General features: G+C 37.7%; 1 protein-coding gene across 3 annotated transcripts in view; it reads left to right on the top strand.

Annotated features, from left to right (window-relative positions):
- The window catches only part of Ntan1 (N-terminal amidohydrolase 1), a 100,987-nt gene that overhangs the window by 77,971 nt on the left and 7,632 nt on the right, over positions 1 to 15,384 (top strand). For 2 of the 3 annotated variants that reach the window (XM_034975781.2, XM_034975780.2), the window contains one exon: positions 2,704 to 2,754. The gene's annotated coding sequence lies outside the window, so the exon portion shown is untranslated. Of the gene's footprint in view, positions 1 to 2,703; positions 2,755 to 9,577; positions 9,731 to 15,384 lie in introns of those variants that run through there. The other variant, XM_034975782.2, reaches the window with a different exon arrangement.

Here is a 15,384-nt window from a genome sequence, read left to right as displayed (position 1 = left end):
CATCGCACGGCCTAGTTATATGTTAATAAGTTAAATAAAAATATGTTTACAGAACTTAACAAAAGACAAAAACATAAATTAAAATTCCCATCACATAAAACCGCTCTCATCAATAATAGTTTTAACGTTATGGCAGTAAAAATTGTTAACAAACTACCTTTGGAAATAAGAGAACTTGTAAATATAAATAAAATAGAAAGCCTTAAAAGGAAGTTATTCGAATATTTAATTAAAAACATTTTTTATAGTGTTGACGAATATCTAAGATGACATTTTTTCCTTTAGTGTGTATTTGGTTACCTTTTGACATATTATTTGTATTAGGTACTATCTTGTTTTTTTATTCTTTATTAAGTACTAAATTTGGCAAATTTTATCAAAACTATGTACACGTTTGTTAGGAATATCATATTGCATGCTAATAGGCAGAATTTGGCTGTACCTTTTTGTTTTGTAACATCTCCACTGTTTACCCAGATTCGCAATAAAGAAATTTGTATTGTATTTGTATTTGTAGTTTAATTTTGTAAAATAAACTATACTTGTATATTATGTTCTAATGAACAATATTATGTTATAAAAGCTTTCTCAGCTATTCCAAGATTAGTAAATACAAAATGGCGTCAAACATTAGCGAGCTTTCTTCGAGTTTCCACAATTAGCACTATCCGTGTTAATGCGACTCTGATTGCAGATAACACTTACAGATGAGAACGCAGTCCCATTTATTCTCACTACGAGATACTGTTAGAATGTATATAAATGTTTAGTGTTTACTGTCTGCTCTCTGACCATTCAATACTTTAAAAACTAAAGCAAATTCTATTTAAAAACATTTTTGGGATAACTTTAAAATTATAATAATAAATACCTAGGTACTTAAATAAGAAAGTAGGAGTTTGAAAATAATCGTAAAATCTTCCAGAATTGCAAAGCTCTAACTTTAAACGTTTTTTTACACCCGAAAGCAGCATGAAAAGTATTTCAAACGAGCTATTTCAGAATTCTGAATGATCAAGCAATAGCAACTAGTGAAAATTGGTTTTGAAAACCAAAACTCAGTTACAGTGGCAGATTTATAATTACCTAACAGCAAGTGCTCGATATTGCCGTTAATTTTTTCACACATAAATTAAAGAAGGAGACGTCAAACCACGCCGTCCCGTCGCCTGTCAGATATAGTTAAAAAAGTTTTAAAAGTGCCACCATACGTGGCACACGTGGCTGGTGGCACGGGTGGCACTATCCCACAGATGGCATGTGTGATCAAAGTAACTTGTAGTGCAGAGATCATACATAATATCTAATTATAGCATACGAATGATCTAGCGCGATCCCTCTTCATGGGAAAATTAAGGTAAGAGTCATAAACGATATTATGAACAGTGGTAATGCTAATCCAATAGCCTAATACCCCTTACCTGTTGACGTAGCGACCTGACCAATCAATCATGATTCCATAAGGTTTGCAGTTTGCAACATAGATAAAATTAGATAAAATCAAAGTGCAGAACGATGTTATCGAATACTTCAGGAAGGGCATCACCATTCTACTGGTGCCCTACTAGCTAGTCTCAAGTTAAAAAAGATAAGGGACATAAGAATTAAGAAGATAATCTATTTCTATTGGAGTCAAGATCTCTCACGATCATCCCTTCATAAGAACACACGACAAAAATTAAAATATAACACGACCAATGATAAATGTAACGTTCAGCAGGTAAAACGATATTGTGAACAGCGGTAATGCTAATTCAATAGCGTAATACCCCGTATCTCTCGATGTAGCCTGCGGTCGATCCGAGAGATAGTCTGATAGTCTTCGATTGTGCCGATATGGTTCTGCTCGTGATTTATTTTGGCCGCTCCCATATAAGTGCAGTGGATACAACAATGGATCGAGACTTGGGATTTACGACAGTCGATTTGGTAGCGATAAAAGTTTTAGCCACGTTCAGTAAAGTATTGGATGTGCATGAATACATTCTTAGAACATTTGCGTGCTTAAGAGGCAAAATTTTTAAACACTACATTCTAAACATGTTACGGGAGCTCAATTCCGATTCAAAAAGTTCGGAACTTCCGATTTATTTTGCACCTTCGATTCCGATTTCGCTTCCGGTAAATTTTAATCGGGAGTTATATGGGAGGTCGAATTGCTGATGCTGCTTAACTTCACTACTTAGTACTGTTTAAGATTTTGAATTCGATTTTTGATTCGATTGTTTTTATTTTCAATACCCAGGTATACACCTACCTTATTATTTTTTGAACTGATAAGTGATGAATAATGTGTGTGATTTTATTTTCCTAGACCTGCCTTTAACACATCGGTCTTCTGTTTCCACCTCCACCGTCGATTCCGGTTCCGACAAACCAAATTAAAAACTTCGCTTCCGAATTCGGTTCGGACCTCCGATATAATCACTATCGTAACATCCCTGCTACATTCTACCGTTTTGTGGAGCAATTTGCATTGCATTTTTTGCGTTGAGCTTTTACCTACTGTCGCTGTGATATCAGTATCAGTTTCTCAGCTTTACACAGACTATTTGGCAAAACGTCAACTATTTCTTATGTATCACTATTTGATTCGCCCCAGATTCTCACGGTTGGGCTTATCCGTCGATAGATTGTAAATATGTACATACATGATCCGTTAATTTAATATCGCTTTATAAATTAAAGTATTTTTTATTGCAGGTTGATCAACGTCCTGGATGATCGGCACTTCAACGGATCCACCTTTTAAACGTAAGTAGATAATAATCAAATCATTTATTGAAATTTCGTATCTATAAGTCCCGCAAATTGCTAATACGCATGGCCGCCATTTTAGTGACGTCAGCACTAGACTGAAGTTTCGAGCTCATGGTATATTTTTATTTCGGCTGACGTCATTTCGATGTTAATGAGACATGGTTCCAGCGCAATAGCAATTTGCGAGAATTATACGATTGTAAACTTTTTGATTTTTAAAATTATGGAATTTATAAGATAATAATGTTCCATTTCATTCCATCAGCCTGTATGCGTCCACTGCTGGGAGTAAAATTAAAACTAATGCTACAAGAGTTCCAAACGCGCGCGATATTAATAGGTAGCTTTAAAACATACTTTTTATCCCGGCTACCCATATTATAAATGCGAAAGTGTGTTTTTTTGTTGGTTTGCCCTTCAATCACGTCGCAACGGAGCAACGGATCGACGTGATTTTTTGCATGATTATAGTTTAAGATCTGGAGGGTGACATAGGCTACTTTTTATCCCGGAAAATCAAAGAGTTCCCATTTTAAAAACCTAAATCCACGCGTACGAAGTCGCGGGCATTAGCTAGTAAATGATATTTAAGTGTAAATTCAATATCGATATCAGGATTGATTCAATAAATTGGAGGCGCGAGACAAATAGAACCATTATTCAATTAGGTACTCCGCACTACCTCGCGTCAGATACGAGGTCGTTTGACCGCCGACCGCGGGCCACCCTCAATCAGTTTAACGAGCTTAATACGGAGAATATATTATCTTCGATGATACCAATATTGAAGTTCCAATATACCTCCTACTTGTGTTCTGATTTTTAAGATTCCGTATCTCCAGAGAAAAAAGAAAACCTTTAGGATCACTTCGTTGTTTGTCTGGCGTGTCTGTCAAGACTCGCCAAGGGAATCTAAACTTCTAGGGTACTTCCCGTTGACCCAGAATCATGAACGGCAGGTAGCAATATCTTATAGCACAAGTAAAGGAAAAAATCCGAAAACCATGAATTTGTGGTTACATAAACATGTTCCATGGTAGACTGCATCGTTATTTTCCTTCCCATCAATTAAAAAAATATATGACTTCTATGGTCTTTGCTCTTTTCCAGATTTAAAATCTGGTCTTCTCTTCCCCATACAATATTTTAAGAAGGCGTGCTTGCCACACTTATTCCATCGTAGACGGCATCATTACTTTCCATTCCATCCATTTTGAAAATATATAATATGACTTCTATGGTCTTTGCTCTTTCCCAGATTTAAAATCTGCTCTTCTCTCCCCCATACAATATTTTAAGAAGGCGTTCTTGTCACACTTATTTCATCATTACTTTCCATTCCATCAATTATTTAAAAAATAATATGACTTCTATGGTCTTTGCTCTTTCCCAGATATGAAATCGTATTAAAATTGCACGGTCAGGAACAAAATAATGTATTTCTATGAAACGTTCCTGTAATATATCCCCTAGGGGGATATTAGGATAGAAATTCGTGACACCCCGGCCAGTGCTCGACCCATTATGGAGCGCGGCCAATAGAACTGTCCGACCACTTATTAATGACTGCAAGACAATGATGCTAATGCTATTAAGTGGTCCAGGTTATTCGACGATGAACTTTAGGCACAGAATAAGGATATGATATTACATACAGAGGTTCGACGGAGCCGTCTAGACCAAAGGTTCTATTCTGATTCTGATTCTGATTCCGCTAAATGCGTTGCCGGTTTTTCAGGAATTCGTTGTATGTGATGTGACCATTATGTAACTATGTGATGGATATTGCGACATGGCGCTTATTACATCATTTACGTCATAATAATTTATAGCCGTGTTTTCCGAAAGACGCTTTGACGTATTTTCACACCGGAAATGCGCAATCAGTCCACGTGCGTAATTTGAAGTATTAGTTATTGAAGTATTATAACGCGTAAAATTTAACTCCTCACGCGGTTGTGTCAAATTTCATGTCAAAATTACGATTTCAGTCCTTATGTTAAAGGTGAACCGTGCTCTTGACATGACAGTTAACCCATAGAGTTATAATGGCGCGTGAGGAGACATTTTGTACGGACTATACATATTGTGACAGTGACACCTACTTCTTTTATTTCGTAGTCTTCTTACTATTGACTTTTGTTAATATATCAAACATTTTGCGCTCACTTCGTTCGCGCTTTCATTTTATATTAGTTAGTGCCCGCAACTTCGTCCGCATGGATTTAGCTTTTAAAAAATCTCGTGGGAACTCTTTGATTTTCACTTACAGCCCTGCTGAAAACGTTTTTACATTTGAAAATGGCGCCATACAGCCACCGTATTAATTTTTTCCAAAAAATTATAGCCTGTGTCACTCAGGATGATGTAAGGATTCTAACGATACCCTACCCATCCAAATCTATTTAGGCATTTAGAAGTTACGTAGGAATAAAGAAACGCACATAGGTACATGAACCCTGAATATATTAGTACACTCCTTTTTTGGGCAGTCGTGTAACAAAATATAATCACCAAAGAGTATACAGTACAGGTACTAGGTTTACAATCACGTCTACGGCCTACACATAACTGACGTTACGTTGAATCTGATGTGGCAGTTATTGAATAATAATAATTGGTGCAGTCCACACGGATCGGGCGTCACGATGGCGATGGTATCTCGGAGCGTGCCGCATCCATCAGGTACGCTGACCGCTATCGCTGCTCGCATCGCACCAACGATAACCATTGTCTTACCGGGCCGATTATATCAGCGAAATTTGTGCTTGCCGCAGAGCAATGCGCCTAGGAGAGGATGTATGTAGAGTGACTGAGCGTCTCTAACCGATCTAGCTATCATTTCAGACAGTGGTTGGGACTTGGAGTTCATAGTCATTTCTTGTATAAGTCCAACAAATTGCTAATGCGCGTGGCCGCCGTTTCAGTGACGTCTGCACTAGACTGAAGTTTCGAGCTGATGGTAAATTTTTATTTCGGCTGACGTCAAAATGACGTCATTTCGATTTTAATGAGACATGGTTCCAGCGCAACAGCAATTTGCGGGACTTATATCTACAATGTCAATGTCAACAGTTCCTGAATCCCCATAATTTAGGAGGGCAGTCATAACCCTGCAGTATCAGGATTAAGGAGTTGGATCCTGAAAATTTTATGAGACCATTACACAAACTTTTCCCATTGGGTAAAAAAAAATCATATCGGTTCAAAAATCTTAGAGAAAACGGGTTTATATGTAGTAGGTATATAGTAATCTTGCAAAATGGGTAATCTTGTATTGTACCTATAGCGAATTGTCCCTGAATTTTGTATTGGACCCTGTGGTCCAGTAGTTTGGCAAAGGAGAAAGTTTGGTACAATAATTTTCTCTCGACGTTTCTCTTAGTACCAAGCAATAACTATTGTCTTACCGGGCGATTGGGGCGATTATATCGGCGAAATTTGTGCTCGCCTTCGCCGTTTGTCTCTCGCCGCAAATGAGACGGTAATGGGCGACGCGACGGCACATAAAAGGCGCGTTTTATGCGCCGTCTGCTTAACTTTTGCCTAGTCATTAATATTCCGTGGGAAAGTTTCTACATGTTTTCGGAATGATCATTGATCAGGTTTGAAAGAGATTTGGCTATCGTTGACATTCGTGTACCTCATCATCATCATCATCAACCGATTGACGTCCACTGCTGGACAGAGGTCTCTTTGAAGGGCTTCCACACGCCACTAATAATGACATAATGACTGAATGAATAAACATTTCAAAATTACCGCTGCGAAAATTATAAAGAACTAGCTTATGCTCGCGACTTCGTCCGCGTGGACTACACAAATTTCAAACTCCTATTTCACCGCCTTAGGGGTTGAATTTTCCAAAATCCATTCTTAGCGGACGCCGACGTCATAATAGCTATCTGCATGCCAAATTTCAGCCTGATCCGTCCAGTAGTTTGAGCTGTGCGTTGATAGATCAGTCAGTCAGTCACCTTTTCCTTTTATATATTTAGATTATTAAAAAGTGTTATTTCTTGTAAGATGGTCTTGGATGGCTCTTCGTGTGAAAATCCGTCTCGCATTTTTTTTTTTAAAGAATATTAGTATGTTAAATGACTTATTCCCATTTCCTCTCCAACTAAGCGTCAGGCTTGTGCTAGGAGTAGGTACGACAATAGTGCAACGGGCGGGGTTTGAACTGGCTACCTTTCGGTTTTCAGTCCACCCCTTTACCGGTTGAGCTATTGAGGCTCTAAATTTTATTTTGTTACAACTTGTTTTTTATAAAACTATCAGATTGTGATCCGATAGAAGGGAATATACAGCAGCCGGTCAAAAATCTCATTCATTCAGACATCTGACGATCAGTAATCCAGTTAGTGCAGCGTCGCACGCGCCGGCCATCAATTAGGCCCAATTAGCGGACGCCCGGCTTTGATCCGCCGACCCGTGTATCATCGGACCAGTTATTAATGTGATCAGTCCACGACAAATTGTGTTATGTAGGTCTGAAGTCTGAACGTTACTTTTTTCAAACAACTGCTCAAAAAAGGAGTTTTTTTTTAATTTATAGACTAGTCCTTGGCTGCAATCAGGCCTGGTGGCAACTGAAAATGCAGCCTAAGATGAAGCGCGCTTGCCTAGAAGATGCCTATGCTTTAGTGTAATGTTTTCAAGGTTTTTTTAGGGTTCCGTACCTCAAAAGGAAAAACGGAACCCTTATAGGATCACTTTGTTGTCTGTCTGTCGGTCTGTCAAAAAACCTACAGGGTACTTCCCGTTGACCTAGAATCATGAAATTTGGCATATAGGTAGATCTTGTAGCTGACATTTGGGGAAAAATCTGAAAACCGTGAATTTGTGGTTATATCACACACAAAAAAAAATCGGTCATGAACTAATAATTAGTATTTTCAATTTTCTAAGTAAGATAACTATATCAAATGGAGTATCATATAAAAAGGGCTTTACCTGTGCATTCTAAAAGAGATTTTTATTTATTTTTATGTGTCATAGTTTTAGAATTATCCAGCAAAATGTCCAAAATATACGACTGTAGTACGGAACCCTCATTGCGCGAGCCTGACTCGCACTTGGCTGGTTTTTTAGGGTTCCGTACCTCAAAAAAAGGAATCCATATAGGATCACTTCGCTGTCGGTCTGTCAGTTTTTCTTATCAAGAATGTATTTATGGTCTCCACGTCACAGGTTTAACCTAGTGTGGAGACCACTAGTAATCGACGCCAAAATGACGTGTTTTTGTTAAATAAAGATATTTTTATTTTTATTTTATTTTTATTTTATTTCGTAATTTTTGTTATACGAGGATAATTTTATTCCCTCTCCGACCTGCTATAAAAGTATTTATTTATTTTATTATTTTTTATATCGTCATCACCCATTTCAATAATTCAGGGGGTCAAAGTTCTACATTCCTCATTTTTATGTGTGAGCTTAAATAAACACACTTTGCATATTGTTAAAAATTATTCAATTTGCACAATCATCGAGTCATTAAAACAGTTTCTAGGAAGAGACGATCATTATCTGGCGACGAGCTACATAAAGTATAGACTTTATATTTCTTAATTGCTTATTGCACGATAGAGACACTATCGGACCACTATTTCCAACATAATAAGCATTATCATAACAATAACAAGCGAACTCGCGGCTCCGTCCATGTCGGTTACGATAACCCACATAAGCCGGTAACAGACGTCCCAACTGCCAACAAGTCCGCTTCCAAACTAAAGACGAATTAAATGTGGGCATGTCTGTAAACGTTTGTACGATTGAGATATACTATTACTGAGCCTAGTGGCAGAGATAATATATTAATACTTGTTTAATATATTATTATCTCTGCTAGTGAAGGCGTCGCGTCGGCCTTCTACTCGGGAGGTCGGGGGATCGATCCCGGACAAGCACCTCTATCTTTTCGGAATGATGTGCGCAAGTTATAATAGCAAGTTAAGCACTTGCATATTATCACTTGCTTGAAAGTTGAGGGAAAATATCTTGAGGAAATCTGCATACATGAGAGTTCTTCAGAATGTTCTGAAAGATGTGTGAAGTGTGCGATTCTGCGAGGAGACCTGTGCTCAGTAGTGAGCCCGCGATGGATTGATATTGATGATGATGATGATGATGATGATGATGATATATTCTATACCGAGTAGGTACTACTCAGCCATCTTCAAATATACCAACAACTCGATATTGACTTTATCCAATCTAATAAAACAATTTTAGGCAAATATTAATTATTTCGCAATTAATAAGGTAGGTAAGTACTTACCTACTTTTTAAGTCGAATTATGCAAGTGTGTAGGTAAGTATGCCTATTTGTTTTCTTTACTTTACTACTCAACCCAAAAAAGAAAGAAAGCCATGCCACTAGACGAATGTTAAATAAGCATGTGGAAGGAAAAAAGAGGAGAGGACGACCAAAGAAAAGGTGGATAGATTACGTAAAAGAGGATATGCGTGAAAAAGGGGTAGATAATACGTTGACGGATGACAGAAGTGAGTGGAAGAAAAAGACATGCTGCGCCGACCCCGCGTAGCGTGGGATATGGTAAGGAAGAAGAAGAAGACTCTACTACTCTAGCCGATTGAACGTAATATGATACAAAGGATACTTACCAAAAAGGAAGAAGAACGTAATGCTTTTTTCCCGAGAAAATAAAGGATTCCTACGTTTTATACACCTAAAGTGACTTTACACGTTCAAACAAGCCAATTTTAGTTGGAGTTGCAAGTTGGAGTGTCGGATATGATAACCTATGGACGATAGACGATCTCTGAGTAGAGTCAGTCGATTCTCGCCTCTCAGCGCGTCAACTTCACTATGTGTGCTTTCTAATAAAATAAAAGTTTTCATAAAGTTGTATTTTTCCTCTGTGAAGTGCTTGTGCTATTAATATTTATTAGTGACACGTTGGGAGTCACGCATGCGTTGACGTAAGCTTTGGCAAAACAGGTGAATAGACCAGGGTCGATAATTTTTAAGGCAAAAAAATTCAAAGTATACGATTGCTCGGAAAATGTAGTTAAGGTGTAAGGAAAAATCCACCCGACTCAGTAGAAGTCCCGGAAAGAGGTTGGAGGGGGGGGGGGGGGGGGGGGGGGCACTTATTTTTTTTACTTTATAAGGCCTACCTAAAATAATATTTTACTTCTTTTCAGTACCTACTCACCTATTCCCTATTTTTTAAGACGGAGCGCGCTTGCCTAGAAGATGCCTATTCACTTTTTCACAAAATTTTACACAAACCTACTCTTACGAGTATAAGCTCTTTTTATCCGTTGATCCGTCTATGAGCTATAAATAAATCTCCCACTAGTTCCGAACGCTTTTCTAGTGAAAATCTCTAGAGTCAACTTTTTTTACCTTCTTCTGTAGGGATAGAGTATAAACAATAGTGAATAGGCATCTTCTAGGCAAGCGCGCTCCAACCTAGACCTCGTCATTGCTTTTCTAAGCATGATTGTCGTCAAGCACAAGCCTATGTAGCAATTTAAAAAAAAAAATTTACCTGTACCTTTTTAACAATACAAAAAAAAATATTTTTTGCAAAAGTTGTAACCCTAAGTCAAAGTTTTATCATAGAGCAACATAAGAGAGATGTACCTACTTAGTACTTATCCATATCCATACTAATATTATAAATGCCAAAGTGTGTCTGTCTGTCTGCTAGCTTTTCACGGCTCAACCGTTCAACCGATTTTGACGAAATTTGGTACAGGGATAGCTTGCATCCCGGAATAGAATAGAATAGAATGTTTTTTATTCATGTAAACTTTTTACAAGTATTTATGAATAGTCAGGTAGTTTTAATTTACCACTGGTTCGGAATGCCGCCCAGCCGTGCCGGGAAAGGACATAAACTACTTTTTATCCCGGAAAATTGAAGCGTTCCCACAGGATTTTTAAAAACCTATATCCACGCGGACGAAGTCGCGGGCATCATCTAGTCTCTTCATAAAATTACCGAAGATTCATCTCGAAGATAAATGAGCCGTCCTATTAGTCAATTGTTACGGTAATTTTATCAGAGTCAAATTGTCTATGAGATAAATTCCGTGTGTGATTGAATGGGATTTTTGTTGTGTTTGACTGAAATTGTTTGTTTTACACTGTCCGATAACGACGGCTGAACGATATTATCTTGTCGTCGTATTTTCTAAATCTCTAGATACAATAGAAACTTGTTTTGTTTGAATACAGTTTTAAAATTTGCCGCTAAACCTGCTACTGGTTCAGAATGCCCTTCCTATCGATAAAACCGGTCAAGTGCAAGTAGGACTTGCACACGAAGGGTTCCGTACCATCGTTCCGTTTAATCTTCATGGCGGCCATTTAAATAAAATATTATATTTTTTTGTAGTAGCGATAATAGAAATACACATTCTGAGAAAATTTCAACTTTCTACCTACTATGGTTCACGTGATAAAGCCTACTGACAGAGATACGGACGGATGGACGCAGATAGCGGAGGTTTGTAAAAGGGCCCCGTTGGCACTCTTGGGGTACGGAACCCTAAAAACCAGCAAGAAATTTCGGCCGTTGCCCATTGCCCTTTTCACTAATGAGTAATGACACAGTGTTCAATCATTGAAACATTGTTACCACAGATATATGTATATTTCTCCGAAATCAATGATTGTTACCGTCGCACAGTGAATCGCCTAGAACAAGCTAGGTGGACAAAAGTCAATTCAAAGAATCACTTAATTGATGGTCATTTGTCACTAATGATTACCCAGGGATCATTAATCCAGGTAATAATTACGCCAAACATTCCATTACGATAAGTTATACACATTTGAAGTCAGGTGATAAGGTAATTACATTTACGGAAACAATTTAGTTGCAATTGTGCAGTGCTTTCGAGAACACCTATTAAAATTTGTGCTGAATATTATAGTTTCTGCTATGATGGATTTTACTTTAGAGGGTAAGTACTTTCTTATTTTACTTCAAATTGATTCTAATAACAGATAATGTGTAGTCTAAAATTTTTTGAACAAAACACTCAAAAAAATGTCGTCTTTTTTAAATATCTTTATTTCCAAGGAATGTAACTTTTTGTATCCACATGTATCCAGTCTAATTTTTTTATATAATATAGCTACTACTCTAAGCTTCAATATGATATATAATTTTAATACTACAACGATTCCAATTCATCGTAATAAATTTTTTTCAGAACACGTGCATTCCATTTCGAAAATAGAATTTTTCGAAGAGTGACGGAAACATGCCAAAGAAGAGAGAAATGCTCGTCTAATGAGTTTTATTACTGAAAAATTTTCTATAACTGATATGACTCCTGACTCACGGAGGAGTATTCAGTCACAAATAGCAAGTGTTTCGTTAAAATTAGCTGAAAAGTGGACTGCATCGAAAATGGTGGAGGATCGTTTTCTTCAGAAAAATAAAAGTTGGCTCGAGGGGACAGACATACAATTTAAAGTTAGCATACATCAGGCTTGTCCTTCCACATCATCTGAAGGAAGTCGGCCTCAAGGGAGACCTAAAAAGAATTTTGAAGAAACATCTTTCAAAACCAAAAAACGCAGGGTTGAAGATTTAGTGCAATCGCGCAGTGCTTGTGAGTTAACTACAGCTGCGGAAGTGGCACATCGTTTGTCGGGTCACAGAAACGTAGCTTCTTTGATAAGAAGACCTGCGCGTTTGGAACCCTCGTAGCTTTAGTTTTAAGTTTGCGTTATAATTATCACCACTATATTATCTTACAAATCTAACACTATACCAGACAATCAATAAGAGTAATTTATTACCTATTTTGAATAAATCATTTGACTTTTGACTTTTGACTTTTTGAAGTTCGGAATCTCCAGAAAAAAGGAAATCTGGTGGTGATGTTTGTAGTGGTAGGCGATTAAATATTGACGAGGCATTAGCTTATTATGTAGATTCTAGGTGTACCAGTCACGCTTATAAAAAGACGCGAAAGTGGTCATTAAAGGCGGGACATGAAGTGTTTCCATCTTATCATAGTCTCTGTAAAGCCAAAAAATCGTGCTATCCTTCGCAGGAAGACATTTCCGTGACCGAAACGCGCGCTGATATTAAGCTTCAAGCTATTTTGAATAAAACTGTTGAACGTTTGATTGAAGTGCAGACTTGTTGTATATGCTCTTGATAACATCCGATCCTGTAATAAACTCACTCAGAGAAGTGCCAAGAAAGAAGACTGAGAAATTACCAGTACAAGTACTAAATTTGATTGTCCCTCCTTCAATACCAACACATCAGATATCACGTAATATTCAACCGTGTGATGAAGAAGATTACGTGATATCTGATTCGTCTGATTGTGAAAGTGATGATGAGTGCTCTGATTAATTATATTATTGTATACTTTTAGGTTTTGTTTATTTTAAGGTAGTTTTAAGTGATTTTAACTGGTATTTTATGTTGTTTTATTTTCTTCTTTAACTTGTTATTATATTACTGATTTTAATCATATTATTTTTTACACCAAATTTGATTTTTTATTTTAAAAAATTCTGAAACCTTTAAATAATTATTTAATTATAATTTATGCAGTATCACAACAAAATATCATTTTTCATAGCTATAATAATTAGAATCCACAAAAAAATGTTTTTGTCCAGCTAGCTTGTTCTAGACGATTCACTGTGCGTCGTACCCATTGGATAGATATCTTATTTATCTAGTCAGTGGTCTTACCGTACCGTGTTGTCTATCGTCGTACGTATCGTTTATCTTAGTGTTTTATCGTCACCCATATCGGTGACTATAAAATTCAATTTTGTACAGGCATCTCAATCTTTAGGCAGGTACGATGCAAGTCATTAATCACCTCTTGTTTGTGCAAGGACGTGGGACGGCATTTAGGTTGTTAAGGCGGAAACAAATTATCGGACGCGGCTGACGGACGCGGCTGTCAGCCGCTTATAGGTAGGTATCTGCTGCTCGATTGCGGTAGAATGACAGCTACAATGTTACGATCGGAATTACCTCTGATTGGTTGACGCTCGCTTACTATTGGCTACAATGCATTGTTGCAACAAGAATAGCACATTTTCAGCCAATCACAACAATTGAGATTGTAATAATGTTTGCTGCAGGTTTTACGAAATCGCCCTACTGGATAATACATTGTATTGTCCGTTCATCGTGACTTGACACGTGCGGCGTGAATAATGTTGGCGTTGCAAGTTACAATGAACGGACAATAAGTACACTAAACTGTACAAACTATCGGACGCGCAAGCGGCGTCCCTAACGACTGAGCCCACCAGTCACGGCTGTCAGCCGCGGCTTACGGACGCGTCCCATAGTTTGTTTCTGCCTTAACTCTTTTAAATGCAGACTGGAGTGATCTTGAAGTGCCTCGCTAGCTTGGACGCTTGCTTAACAATGTATATTTGATGCGTCTTAGGTGTTCGTTAAAATGGCTTAGTTTTGTCAATAGACTTTAATTTACATGATGATGCTGATGATGATGATGATATTCAAAGCCTTTAGCGGTCATTATAACCACCACACTTGTTCGCCGGCTTTGGGACCTATAGAGTATCTTTGTGTCCGACACTAGAAGCTTCCTAGGACCCTACACTTCACGCCAGTCGGCTCTTCCGAGGCCTTTGCTTAGGTACTGAGTCCACCAAGTGCTACAATGATCGCAAAACGAGTAGTCCAATCTAAATATCCAGGCCATATGATAGCTCATTGTACGAAATCAGATCTATGTAAGGCTTGTGTACCTATTTAATCCCAAGTATATGACATGGGCAGACCGATATGTTGCAACTTCAGATTGGTCTACTTGTTTTGCGATCACCACACCGGGGGCGTTGGGTCGTGTTGGCAATAATAATGCGAAAAGCCTTCTTGGAACTTCTCAATTTTTTGTTTAAATATCCAACATGCCATTTGTTACTGTTAAGCTACCGAACCGATGATACCAGAAGCCTATATTTTTAATATTAAATTTGGAGACGAGATCTGAACTCTTCTTTGCATATTTACAAGTATCTACCTTCAAGACAAGAGTGAACAAGCTTCTTCAAGGCAAGCGTGTTCCAACTTAAACCGCATCATTGACTTCGTCAAGCGAATGTCTGTCCTGTAATAAAAAGACAGGTTGTAAAAGAACTTAGTATGTAGATAGGTAAATAAATAAATAAACTTCTATTTATTTCTAAATACAACACTTATTGTCTTAAAACAAAGTAAATCACACTAAACTAGTATTGCAACTCGCGCCACTTAATTTATGGATGTCACTAGACGCTCTGTGAAGAACAATAATATATTATGAATAATTATTCAAAAAGCTGTGGAAAAAATGCTTCGATTGGCGTCGCACGAAGCCAAACACAATAGTCACGTAATGTATTCAGAATGCCGGCGGGTCACCAGCGTGTCACAGTGTATTTTCATGTATTTTACACCGATGCCGGTGTTGGTGTACATTTGCATATGCTATGCCCGCGGCGCCGGGAATTCTAACAAGAACAAGAGACCTTGTAAAGGCACGAAAAATCCTTATTTGCTCGTGCTGTAAACACTACATTGTTTAACTCGTATGGCATTTACATTTAACATACTTAACTGTCAAGAGTGAGCCTTAATA

The sequence above is a fragment of the Maniola hyperantus genome, chromosome 14 (assembly GCF_902806685.2).
Source record: "Maniola hyperantus chromosome 14, iAphHyp1.2, whole genome shotgun sequence".
Lineage (NCBI taxonomy): Eukaryota > Metazoa > Arthropoda > Insecta > Lepidoptera > Nymphalidae > Maniola > Maniola hyperantus.
This window is presented reverse-complemented; position numbering and strand designations above follow the sequence as displayed.